A 12,940-nucleotide genomic window follows, 5' to 3' on the forward strand; every position below is an offset into this window, starting at 1 on the left:
TGTGGCCGCAAATTGGGCAGATTCCCCACCCCCCCGCAGTCCCGCCTCCTGCCCCCTGAGTGACAGGCTGGCGGTAGACACGTGTCCAATCCGCCTGCCAGGATCGGCTCTCAGCAGAATGCGCTCCGGGCCGGCTGAGCCGCCTGCCTCCTTCTTCTGTGTCAGGAATCTGGTTCAGTTTCCGACTAGCCCCCCTTGTCCAGCGTCGCATCGGGACGCGACAGAACAGAAGGACCCGATGAGCCTTCAGTCCATGGCCCCTACAGGGTAACGGTGCACTTGTCCCCTGTGTTTAAGAACAGCTCACCGACGGGGTGCCTGGGTGGCTCAGAGCCTGCAGCCTGCTTCAGATTCGGTGTCTCCCTCTCTCTCTTTCCCTCCCCCGCTTGTGCTCTCTGTCTTCCAAAAATAATTGAACATTAAAAATTAAAAAAAAAAAAAAAAAGAGAGAGAGAGAGAGAGACAGAACAGCTCACTGTGTGAGCTCACCTAAGGGGAAATAGACCTCCTTGGGTGTTGACCTGGCCCTTTGAAAGCGTGAGGCCCCGCCCTCTGAACCGACCTCCACTTCTCCGGCCTCAGGTCAATAAAAAGTGCCCTGGGGCCTCAGCCATCAAGGGACGTGGGACCCCGCGGCCCCTGCGGCCCACAGCCACAGATGTGACACATTACAACCCTCAGGTTTGCGTTATATTCTGCAAGGAAAGTCACAGCACATCCAGTTTGTAATCAGACCCTGTAAATGAGAAATGTAAAGGTTCCATTTCCTTCTTCAGGTGGTGCATTGATGTGGGACAGCTCTGAGAACATACAAAAAAAAAAAAAAAAAAAAAAAAAAGAACACTGAGTTTTACTCTTAAAAGCGTGAGCCCTATGGGATGTGAATTATATCTCCATTTTCCTAAACAAATTTAAAGGCCACAATAGCCAGGAAATCATGCCTCCTGGGCACTGTTGAAATACTTCGTGTCTCTGCAGATTTGCCCACTCTGCCTATTTAATGTGACTCACACCATGTGGCCTGGTGTGGCTGGTGTCTTCCACGTGGTATAACACTGTCACCATACGTTCACGTGCATGATGTGTCTGTCCTTCATTCCTCTCTGGGGCTGAATCACCGTCCGTCCTGTGTCTATGCCGCACCCTGTTCATCCATCCACGCACTGGGGGACACTTGGGACGTTTCCCTCTTTTGCGGGGAACGCACAGTTTTGCACCTGGCACTCGTGGGCACACATCTGAGTGTCTGTTTCCGTTTACGTAGGCCTGAAACACTTGGGTCACACTGCCATTCTGTGTTTCACTTTTTGAGGAACCACCAAACGTTTTCCACGTCAGCTGCCCTGACACTCCCACCAGCCAAGCGCAGGGTTCCGCTTTCTCCATCCACATCTTTTCTGGATTCTGGCTCCTAGCCGTCCTCGTGAGTGGGAAGTGGCATCTCATCGTGGTTCTGACTCGCATCGTCCTGATGGGAGGATCGTTTCATGTGTCTATTAGACATTTGTGCATCATCTTAAGAGAAATGGCTGATCAAGGTTTTGCTCCCTTTTTGACGGCGATGAGTTTTTGTCATTCAGATAGGAGTTCTTTGTGTATTCTGCAGGATAAAGTCTTATCATACATGCGATTTACAAGGACGTTCTCCCATTTTATGGATGTCCTTATAACCTCTTGTTAGTGACCTTTGATGTGCAGAAGATTTTCGTCTTGCGGAAGCTTCATTTACCTACTTTTTCTTGTGTTCCCTGTGATCATCAGGTCACAGTTAAGAAATCTTACAGAATACAAGTTCGTGAGGATTTCTCCCTGGATTTCTTTCACTCTCAGGTTACCCAGGTCAGGCCCCTCAGGGCTGGGGATTCTCGGCAGAGATGTTTCCAAGGCCTGGAACTGAGATGCTCTGGTATCACACATGTCCCTAGACAGTTGTTTAATGTGATAGGCCATGAAGGAGTTTCTGGTTTAAGTGATGATCTTTGATTCTTATGCAAATACACGTCTATACATCCGTACCTTCACCATTATGCTTCCAACATGCAAGTTCTTGATGACTGCTCAATTTGGGGTAATTCCCTCTGCCTCATTATATAGAAAAGCATGTCCATGATTGAACACTTGTTCTTACGTATAAAATTCTGAAGTGGGATTTGTAAAGTTCCAAGAAAAACTTGGTTATAGTATTGATGGAGTTCTACTGACGCGATCCAACTATTTGTTAAGTATTGACACATTGGAACGTTTCCTCGAATCTCTTTCTCAGCCCACCTGCAACCCGGGAAATTCTCATGGCTCCAACTCAAATTCTATCTGCACTCCAACCTCTACGTCATTGCCACTGCTACAGCCCAGCATGATCCACCATCTTGGCGGACATCACCAGCCTAGTGCCCGTTGTCATGGTAACAGAGGGATCCTGTGAGGCTGCCCGATCGGCTCGTGTTGGGCATCCACACCACCCACCATCAAAGCGAGACTTCTTGGTCAACCAGTGCATGGAAACCACCCCATCCACTCCTCTCATGTCTGTTGTTCCTCCTCCCCCTCCCCCCCTCACTCCTCTGCAGCGACACTGGCTTCTGGTATCCTTTGAATCCAAGGTCCCCTCCCTCCTCCAGAATGCATTCATTATATGGGGCTGCCGTAACACAGTGCCAGACAAACGTTTGTGGTGTCACAAATGAGGCACCTGGAAGCCTGAGATCAAGTTGTCTGCAAGGTTGGTTCCTACTGGAGGCTCTGAAGGACAGTCTGTCCCAGGCCTCCCTCCCAGCTTCTGGGGGTTGCCCACAACCCTTTGCATTCCTTGGCGGGTAGACACATCATGCCAATCCCTGCTTCGGTCTCACATGGTCAAGCCCTGTCTTCAGCGCAGGCCTCTGTGTCCCAATTTCCCCGTTTTATAAGGACACCATCACTGGGTCAAGACCTACCCTGACCCAGTGTGGCCTCATCTTCCTTAAATGTGCAAACACCTTATTTCTAGATAAGGCTGTATTTTGAGGTTCCACGTAGACAGGAAATGTGGGGGTACAATACTGAACCCAGAGTATGTGTGTGTTTGTACTGCATATACCTTGTCATGAATTTAGGTATCAACTTCCAGTGTTACCTGAAATCACTACTTTACTTTTCCACTTTCCTATTCCCACCAACCTCCTGTACCTGTATCTCTGATACAAGTTTACCCAGATAGAAGATGCTATGCATGTTTCCCAGAATAGTCTTCTGAACTGTGTTTAAATATGACCTGTATATTAACAAATGACACTCTCTTCACCTTTAACTGGCAGAGAGTTATATCAAAATATCTCTTTGGGGCGCCTGGGTGGCTCAGTCGGTTGAGCGTCCGACTTCGGCTCAGGTCACGATCTCGCAGCTTGTGAGTTCGAGCCCCACGTCAGACTCTGTGCTGACAGCTCGGAGCCGGGAGCCTGCTTCAGATTCTGTGTCTCCCTCCCTCTCTGCCCCTAACCCACTCACATTCTGTCTCTGTCTCTCTCAAAAATAAATAAACATTTTTTTAAACTAAAAAAAAAAAAAAAAAAGGAACTGATCCGTGTCAACTGGGGGCGTATCAACAGAACCATGAGTGATCTGAATAAAAGAGAAAGGCCTGGCCCATTTTTCCTCCACTGGCATCACACAAGGAGACACCACTGGGTGGAGCATTACCAATCAATTACCCACCCATCACGGGAAGAAACGTCCTGTTCAGGATAGTCAGCACTATTCCTAGCGAGAATAAGTAAGGGGGGGAAGGACAGGTTTCCAATTCTGGTATCAATTTTCATGGAAACATTTAAGAGCGCTTTGGAAAACACACAGTGGGAAGCAGCATTTCCAGAAACTAGCAGTTTCCTCAAGGCAGTTATGCCTGGAGCTCCGTGTAAGAACTCATTCCCACCACCTCTAAGACTCACCTCACCAACAACACTGTTCTGGTTGTTAACAGGCGAGCAGGGAAGATGCGTGTCTGTCTCCCCATTCCCCAATGTTAAAAAAAAAATTTTTTTTAACAATTATTTATTATTGAGAGGCAGCAAGAGACAGCATGGGGAGGGGGGGTGCAGGGCGCAGAGAGAGAGAGGGAGACACAGAATCCGAAGCAGGCTCCAGGCTCCGAGCTGTCAGCACAGAGCCCCACGCGGGGCTCGAACTCACAAACCATGAGATCATGACCTGAGCTGAAGTCAGATGCTTAAAGGAGGGAGCCACCCAGGCGCCCCTCCCCCTTCCCCAATCTTAACCTGCAAGAGGGCGACTCCCGGTGTTCTTTGTCAAAGGCCATTACATAAGCATCATTAGGCATGACTAAGGCGTTTCTAGACCTAAAAAGGTGGTAGCCGCAAAAGAGTTAAGGAAAATCACACCAGAAAGAAAATGAATACAAAAGCGAACCCTCCACGATGAAGGCAGGAGGCCAGCAGGGGGCGCTCCCCATCCAATCCCCGGGCAGCTGTAGACGCCACACGAAAGAGGCGCGGGCGCACACAACTTTATTGCCCCCGCCCGCGTGAGAAAGCTTTCCTCTGCCCAGCAACAGTCCAGCCAATGAGAGACGGACACAGCGCAGCCAATGAGAAGCCACCATCGTCTACCCACCGATTTGCCCCCAAGGATCCGCCCCCACCGTCCTCCCCCTCCCCCCGCCTCCCCCTTACCTGTAAAAGAGCATCCTCCCCTTTCCTCTCTGAACTTGCGCGTGGATTTGCCAATTCTTGCGTGTCCTGATTTGCAATTCTTGCTAGTGCCAATAAACCCACTTTTTTGCGGGTGGAATACGTGATGCTAAAGGTCAACCTTACTCGGTGTCAGAAACTGAGCCCGTTAGCAGTGTGCTGGCCTTCTGTCCAAGTCCTCAGCAAGATGTGATGGGAAGTGGGGCTCCGGAGTGAAAGAGAGATCAAGAGCCCAGAGCTTCGGATTCTGTGTCGCCCTCTCTCTCTGTTCCTTCACCCCTCACACTCTGTCTCGCTGTCTCTCAAAAAAAAGAAACAAAGAAAAAAAGAATTCTGGAGATGTTTTTAGTGCAAGAAAAAGTGGTTTATAAAGCGTGGGGACAGGACCTGTGGGCAGATAGAGCTGCAGTGCAATTGTGAGGGGCAATTGATTATCCTTTGCAGTTCGGGGAGGGAAAGACAGAGGAAGTTTCCAAACCCATTTTATTTTATTTTATTTATTTTATTATTTATTTTTTAAAATTTACATCCAAATTAGCGTATAGTGCAACAATGATTTCAGGAGTAGATTCCTTAGTGCCCCTTCCCCATTTAGCCCATCCCCCCTCCCACAACCCCTCCAGTAACCCTCTGTTTGTTCTCCGTATTTATGAGTCTCTTCTGTTTTGTCCCCCTCCCTGTTTTTATATTATTTTTGTTTCCCTTCCCTTATGTTCATCTCTTTTGTATCTTAAGGTCCTCATATGAGTGAAGTCATCTGATTTTTGTCTTTCTCCGACTAATTTCACTTAGCATAACACCCCCCAGTTCCATCCACGTAATTGCAAATGGCAAGACTTCATACTTTTTGATTGCTGAGTAATACTCCACTGTGTGTGTGTGTGTGTGTGTGTGTGTGTGTGTGTGTGTACACACCACATCTTCTTTAGCCATTCACCCATCGATGGACATTTGGGCTCTTTCCATACTTTGGCTATTGTCGATAGCGCTGCTATAAACATTGGGGTGCATGTACCCCTTCAAAACAGCATACCCGTATCCCTTGGATAAATACCTAGTAGTGCAATTGTTGGGTCGTAGGGTAGTTCTATTTTTAGTTTTTTGAGAACCCTCCAGACTGTTTTCCAGAGTGGCTGCACGAGCTTGCCTTCCCATCCAAACCCATTTTAATACGTTAAAGAAGGCTTACAGGATCCTGGAGGCCTAGCTATTGACAAACTAAGGTTGTTGTTGGGGTTTTGTTTTTGTGTTTTTGTTTGTGTTTTTGTTTGGGTATCTATCTATCTATCTATCTATCTCTAGCAAGGGATTAAGACAGTTGGGCATTCCTGGAGGAAAGTCCTACTCCGCCAGCCTGAAGTATTTGTCAATGGGCTACAAGCCATAAGGAAATTTAATTGTATCTACAGTTCTTTCGCCTTTCCTCTCTGCATCATGTGGGCACAGACTGTTCCTGGGTAGAGGTCTTCGACCAAGTCCTTCTGGAACCAACCTGTTCCTGTTGAAACAGCGGTATTTAGGAATTTCTCTTTCTGTTCTAAAGAAAAAGCTAAGGAATGGGATCCCAGTCATCAAAATACTTGAAGAGCATCCCTCAAGACCCATTGTGTCATACCTTCTGGGTTTTAAAAAAAAAATTTTTTTTAACATTTATTCATTGTTGAGAGACAGAGACAAAGCGTGAGCAGGGGAGGGGCAGAGAGACAGGGAGACACAGAATCTGAAGCAGACTCCAGGCTCTGAGCTGTCAGCACAACAGAGCCCCATGTGGGGCTTGAACCCACAAACCGTGAGATCATGACCTGAGCTGAAGTCACATGCTTAACTGACTGAGCCACCCAGGCACCCCACCCTCTGGTTTTATATTTAAAAAATTATGGTCTCTCCTCACACACATTTCTTTTTTTTTTTTTTAACTTATTTTTTAAACTTTAAATCCAAGTTAAGACGTAGTGCAACAATGATTTCAGGAAGAGAATTTACTGATACATCCTCTATGCATAATACCCAGTGCTCATCTCAGCAAGGGTCCTCCTTAGTGCCCCTTACCCATTTAGCCCATCCTCCCCTCCCACAACCCCTCCAGCAACCCTCAGTTTGTTCTCCATATTTATGAGTCTCTTCTGTTTTGTCCCCCTCCCTGTTTTTATATTATTTTTGTTTCCCTTCCCTTATGTTCATCTGTTTTTCTCTTAAAGTCCTCATATGAGTGAAGTCATATGATTTTTGTCTTTCTCTAATTTCACTTAGCATAATACCCTCCAGTTCCACCCACGTAGTTGCAAATGGCAAGATTTCATTCTTTTTGATTGCCAAGTAATACCCCATTGTATATATGTACCACATCTTCTTTATCCATTCATCCATCGATGGCCATTTGGGCTCTTTCCATACTTTGGCTATCGTCGATAGTGCTGCTATAAACACTGGGGTGCATGTGTCCCTTCCAAACAGCGCACCTGTATCCCTTGGGTAAATGCCTCGTAGTGCAATGGCTGGGTCGTAGGGTAGTTCTATTTTTAGTTTTTTGAGGAACCTCCATACTGTTTTCTAGAGTGGCTGCACCAGCTTGCATTCCCAGCAACAATGCAAAAGAGATCCTCTCTCTCCGCATCCTCGCCAACATCTATTGTTGCCTGAGTTGTTACTGTTGGCCATTCTGACAGGTGTGAGGGGGTATCTCATGGTGGTTTTGATTTGTATTTTCCTGATGATGAGTGAAGTTGAGCATTTTTTCATCCTCACACACATTTCTAACTAACTTCATTAGAAGTAACTTAGAACATCAATGGCCATTATTAGAGACTTCTGATCTCCCCAGATGGATTCTTAACAAAGTTGAATTGGACAGCTTTGTCGCTCAAATTGCCAAAACCGGATTGATGAGGGAGCGCAAAGCAAGCTGAGACCCGGCAAACTCCCTCCCCCACGCCCCAGAGTGGCATCTGTCTGACATTCCTCAGGCAATCCTGGCTGCCCAAGAACAAAAGAAAGGGGGAAAAAAACCCAATGGTCAACTGATGGAGAGAACAGTCGTGCAGGACGTGAGTCTCCATCAGCTCACAAATGTCGTAGTAAATTACAAGGAACAAGGCAATCTTATCAATAGCGTCTAACCACCAGAAACCCATAGACTCAATTTCCTGAAGCCCTAACATCACCCTCCCACTCCATGGTGATGTGGGGAACAAACGCCAGATAAAAAATTAAATAAAATTAAACCTCTTAGGGCGCCTGGGTGGCTCAGTCGGTTAAGTGTCCGACTTCGGCTCAGGTCATGATCTCATGGTTTGTGGGTTCAAGCCCTGCGTGGGGCTCTGTTGTGCTGACAGCTCAGAGCCTGGAGTCTGCTTCAGATTCTGTGTCTCCCTCTCTCTTTGTCCCTCCCCTGCTCGCACTCTCTTTCTCTCTCAAAAATAAATAAACATTAAAATTTTTTTTTTCTAATTAAATTTCTTTGTAACCTGTGGCCCATTGGCAAATATTTGAGACAGGCAGAGTAAAACATCCCTCCAATTAACTCTCAACTGTCTTGTCTTCATGTTAATGCCTTATAAGAGGGAAAACCACCTTAGCTTGACCACAGCAAGGCCCCTGCTATCTTAGGAGTCCTCTTTAGCATAAGAAAGTCCTTTTGGAAACTTTCCTTCTCTACCTCCCCCAAGTCTCAGGTCACCCCCCACACTAACGACACAGTGCCTCTGCCCACAGGTCCTGTCCCCATAATTCTGTGTCCTGTCCCCAACACAGAATTTGAAGGGGTACATGCACCCCAAAAATAGCACCTTTTTGCACCAAAGATGTCTCAAGAATTCTTTCTTGGCCATTGGCTCTGGACCCCCACCATCGCCCCAAAACCCCATCAAGATGGGATGTCTACTTCAGTGGGTATTTGGAAGCTTCCAAACACTATCAAGATGTAAGTTCCCTTCTCTGCAAAACACTATTTCTAAATTATCAGAGACAAACCACTGAAAGGTGTCAAAATGGCTTCCGAGTCTCCGTCTCCTTCCCCATCTTCTTTGTCTCCAGACGCGTGGGTGCCCCTTCCAGTGCAGACCAGGCCATCAGTGCCCCCTTCCTCTCTTCCCTCTGCTCCCTCGCTACCACCTGTGTACCCCCACCCTCCTCCTAGTCCTTTCAGTGAAGGTCCTTTTCCTCTGATTCTCTCCCCAATCCTTGCTCTCCTGAACCCGTTAAAACACGCCCCGTGGGGATCCAAATAAAGCCCAAGGTGAAGCCTGGTGGTCACAGGCTGAACTGGGAGCCAGAGTTAGACTTTCCCAAAGTGACTGAGGATCCCCCGTGGTTTGCTGGAGAATTTAACAGTTATTCAAACTCACCACCCTGGTTTCTCAGATTTATACCAGTTGGATCACATGCTTGCTGGAGACGGCCGGGCCAAACACTGGATGAAGCTAGCCCAGTGGGAACACCCTAAAGAGTATTGGGGAATCAGGCACCTACATGTTGGCCAGGATGCTAGAACATTCACTGGAAATACTGAGCGATGCCATCTTCCCTTAAGCCTGGGGAGGGGAACAAAACTCAGCCTTGCACATCACAACCTGATGAACCTTTTCATGATGATGACAATGGACTCCAAATTGCCTTTCAAGAAAATTCTGGTTGAACTTTAGTTACTGAATGTACCTGGGTAGCTCATAACTCTGTTTATGCATGAGCACAACTGAATTCTTTCTCATTTAGGCAAAAGAAACCAGCGTGGAATGAGAAATTGTGACCATTCCAGACTCAGGTAATTTCACCGACACGCTCCTCACTTGAAGAAAGACGAATACGAATACATTTCTCAATTTCCACTTACGGCAAATGGAAGCCCCTACACAAAATGATGAAAACAAAAAACTCTGCTTTCTGCAATTATTGCAAAGAGCCAGGGTGTTGGGGAAAAAGTTTGTTACAAATGTAAGCACTCCACCCCCGTGTCCCTCCAGCCAGCCCTTCCCACACCCTCCTCATTCCCAGCGACGGGGCTCCAGGGAACCACAGGGGCTGTTCTCAGTCCTCCCTCTCGATCAGCGTGTGGAACTGAAGTTTTGGGGTGATGGTGGGGTGGTCCGGAGCCGACAGCGAAGAAAGAATTCCTGAACACATCTCTGGGGTCAAAAGATGATTTTATTAAAGCACGGGAACAGGACCCATGGGCAGGAAGAGCCGCACTGGGGTTGTGACGGGTGACTCATTATACGCCCTCAGGTTGGCAGGGGGTCAGGGATAGAGTAAGTCTCTAAGGTATTTTGGAAGCAAGGTTTCCAGGACCTTGAGGGGCTGGCTGCTGCTAGGGAAAACACCATTTATTACCATTTGATAAAACCTCAGTCATGAGACCCTTCAGATGTGTATCAGGGGTCCACAGGCTTGGCGGACGATTGCCAGCATGTATCTTGGGGGAGGTGAAACCAAGGGAGTAGACTGACAGGGTCCACGAGGTCAGGATAATGTTAAGCCCAGATTGCCTTTTGCTCCCAGCAAAGTGTCCTCATGGAGGCAGCTGAGCTCCTAGAAGGAGGTCGCTCTGCCAGTTTCAAGGACTTCTCAATGAGCTGTAGGCAGCAAGGGAATTTAATTTTTCGTTTGCCTTAGTTTCCCACATTGCCATGGCAAGCACTTAAACCCCTTTCCTTTGTTCGTGGGTAGCCAGGAGTGTCCGAGGAATGTCTCACATATCTCACCTGGTGTGTGTGTGTGTGTGTGTGTGTGTGTGTGTGTGTACCTTGCCCTCACCTTGCCCCATCCTCCCCCATCAGAACCACCTCCACATTGGGAAGGGATCTCTATCCTTGTCGACACCAGTACATTCTTGGTGCCCAGCCCCCTGCTGTAACGCAGCCCCTGCCTGGAAGGGCTAAAAAGCAGCTCCACTATGGGGGGGGGGGGGGCGCGTCTCTAAAATAGCTCACCAGGTTCCTGCCTGTCAGCCTGTTCCTTGTCTAGGCGCTTTGAGAAGTACCCTCTTCTTCCTTTCTCCTCCCCTATCCACGTCTTAGGCCGAGTCTTCCAAGAAAGGTAAAATCCCAGAATTTCACTTCCTCAAAATGGGCAAGTAATTCTGGAATGGGGCCGTAGTAATCAAAATAGCCAGTGAGAGGAAATAAGTGAGCCCAGGTCCTCTCTTCTATGCTCTGTCTCTGAGACACTAGAGCAGAGCCTAAGAACACGGGTCATTTGTTCCCATTGGGTCAGCTACCATGCTCTTTCTGGGCAGAATCCAGTGACCTCCCATCAAGACTCAACGAGATCCTTCAAAACCTCTTCCCAGGGGCGCCTGGAGGGGCGGGGTTCAGCCGTTTAAGCGTCTGACTCTGGATTTTTGATTTCAGCTCAGGTCACGATCTCAGTTCTTGGGATGGAGCCCCACACCCAGCTCCGTGCTGACAGCGGGCAGCCTGCTTGGGATTCTCTCCCTGCCCCTCCCTGCTCATGCTCTCTCTCTCTCTCTCTCTCTCAAAATAAATTTTATTCTATTTTTTATTAAGTTCACTTCTTTTTGCAGAGAGAAAGAGAGCGTGCGTGAGCATGAGTGGGGGAGGGGCAGAGAGAGAGGGAGACACAGAATCTGAAACAGGCTCCAGGCTCTGTGCCCACAGAGCCTGACGCAGGGCTTCAGGTCACAGACAGCGAGATCATGACCTGAGCCGAAGTTGGACACTCAACCGACTGAGCCACCAAGGCACCCCTCAAAATAAATTTTAAAAGTAAATACATTTTAAAAGAAAGTCTTATTAACAAAAATTTTTTAAAGGGTGCCCGGGCGGCTCGGTCGTTGCGCAGAATCTGACTTTGACTCAGGTCATGATCTCACTGTTCGTGAGTTCGAGTCCCACATCAGGAGAGCTCAAGCCTCGCTCTCTCTCGGTTTCCCTCTCTCTGCCCCTCGCCCACTTGCAGTCTCTCTCAAAACAAACAAACAAAAAAACCAATAAAACAACAAAAAACACCTCTTCCCAGAATTAGTCCCTACCCTATAAATAAGGAAGCCCTTTAGGGCATCAAGCCAATGGCAGACTGAAAGCCTCGGTGTCTCATGACCCCCTACACTACTCCCTGTAACACCCATCTTACTTAGAAAATCCAGTGGCTGACCTTGGACATCTGTCCAAGACGTCTCGGCAACAAATAACATCTTCCCTCCACCCCGTTGTTCCCAACCCCCATTGGCTATAGACACCCACTGCCACTGAGAGCAAACTTTTCACTGGGACTTATCTATGCAGTGGATTTTCGGATTCCAGTTGGTAAGCGTAGCGAGTTTTTGCTCTCACTTGGAGGCACAGAAACACACCGGACAGTCGTGCCCCCGGGACCCACAGAGCGTCTGACTTCATAAGCCCCTAAAGCTGATCTGGAGGATAGAAAGTTTTCTGCCTCACTCCTTTGTTACGCTATGGAGATAATTCCATTCACTGCTTCCCTTCAATGGAAGACATTATCCACCTGTTAAACTCTGGGGTTTAAAGGGACATAAAGTCTCAAAATTCTGCAGTCTGCTCAAACTCAGGATCAATACTCGGGGCACTCGATCTTGGAACTGGACATTTGGATCCAGACAAAACCCCTCACGGCTGGTTAATGCCGACACATCCTTTGGACGCCCTATGGCATTGAACATGCCACCCCTCTACACAATCAAGATTTTCCATAGCTTATTGATTGGTGTTTTAAAAAGGATCAAACTGGGGGCGCCCGGGTGGCTGTCGGTTAAGCGTCTGACTTCAGCTCAGGTCACGATCTCACAGTCTGAGTTCGAGCCCCACGTCGGGCTCTGTGCCGACAGCTCGGAGCCTGGAGCCTGCTTCGGATTCTGTGTCTCCCTCTCTCTCTGCCCCTCCCCCACTCACACTGTTTCTCTCTCTCCTCAGCCAAGGGTAAAACCACACATTTAGACCAACAGCTGGTACAGCTTTCCCCGAAAGGCAGCAGGCAACATCTGGGTCGCAGCCCTCCTGAGACGTTCAGCCTCGCCTGGGTTCCTTTTTCTCATTGTTGCTTCTTCTCTGTCCTTCGTGGAAAGAACATGCCCTTGTCCACCTTTCCCAAACTGGTACAAAAGAGGGGAATCTCTTCTTCGAGTTGTGGCCTTTCAGAAACCCCCTCATCACGGCCCTGGGATACAGTCATTTTCACTGGCTTTCTCCTAAGAGGTAAGACGTTCAGAATTTAAAGAAGCCTTTCTTTCATCTGAACTCTTCACTGACACGGGGTTCTTATGCAGTAGTTTCTACAAATGCAGCTCT

The sequence above is a fragment of the Felis catus genome, chromosome A2 (assembly GCF_018350175.1).
Source record: "Felis catus isolate Fca126 chromosome A2, F.catus_Fca126_mat1.0, whole genome shotgun sequence".
Classification (NCBI taxonomy): Eukaryota; Metazoa; Chordata; class Mammalia; order Carnivora; family Felidae; genus Felis; species Felis catus.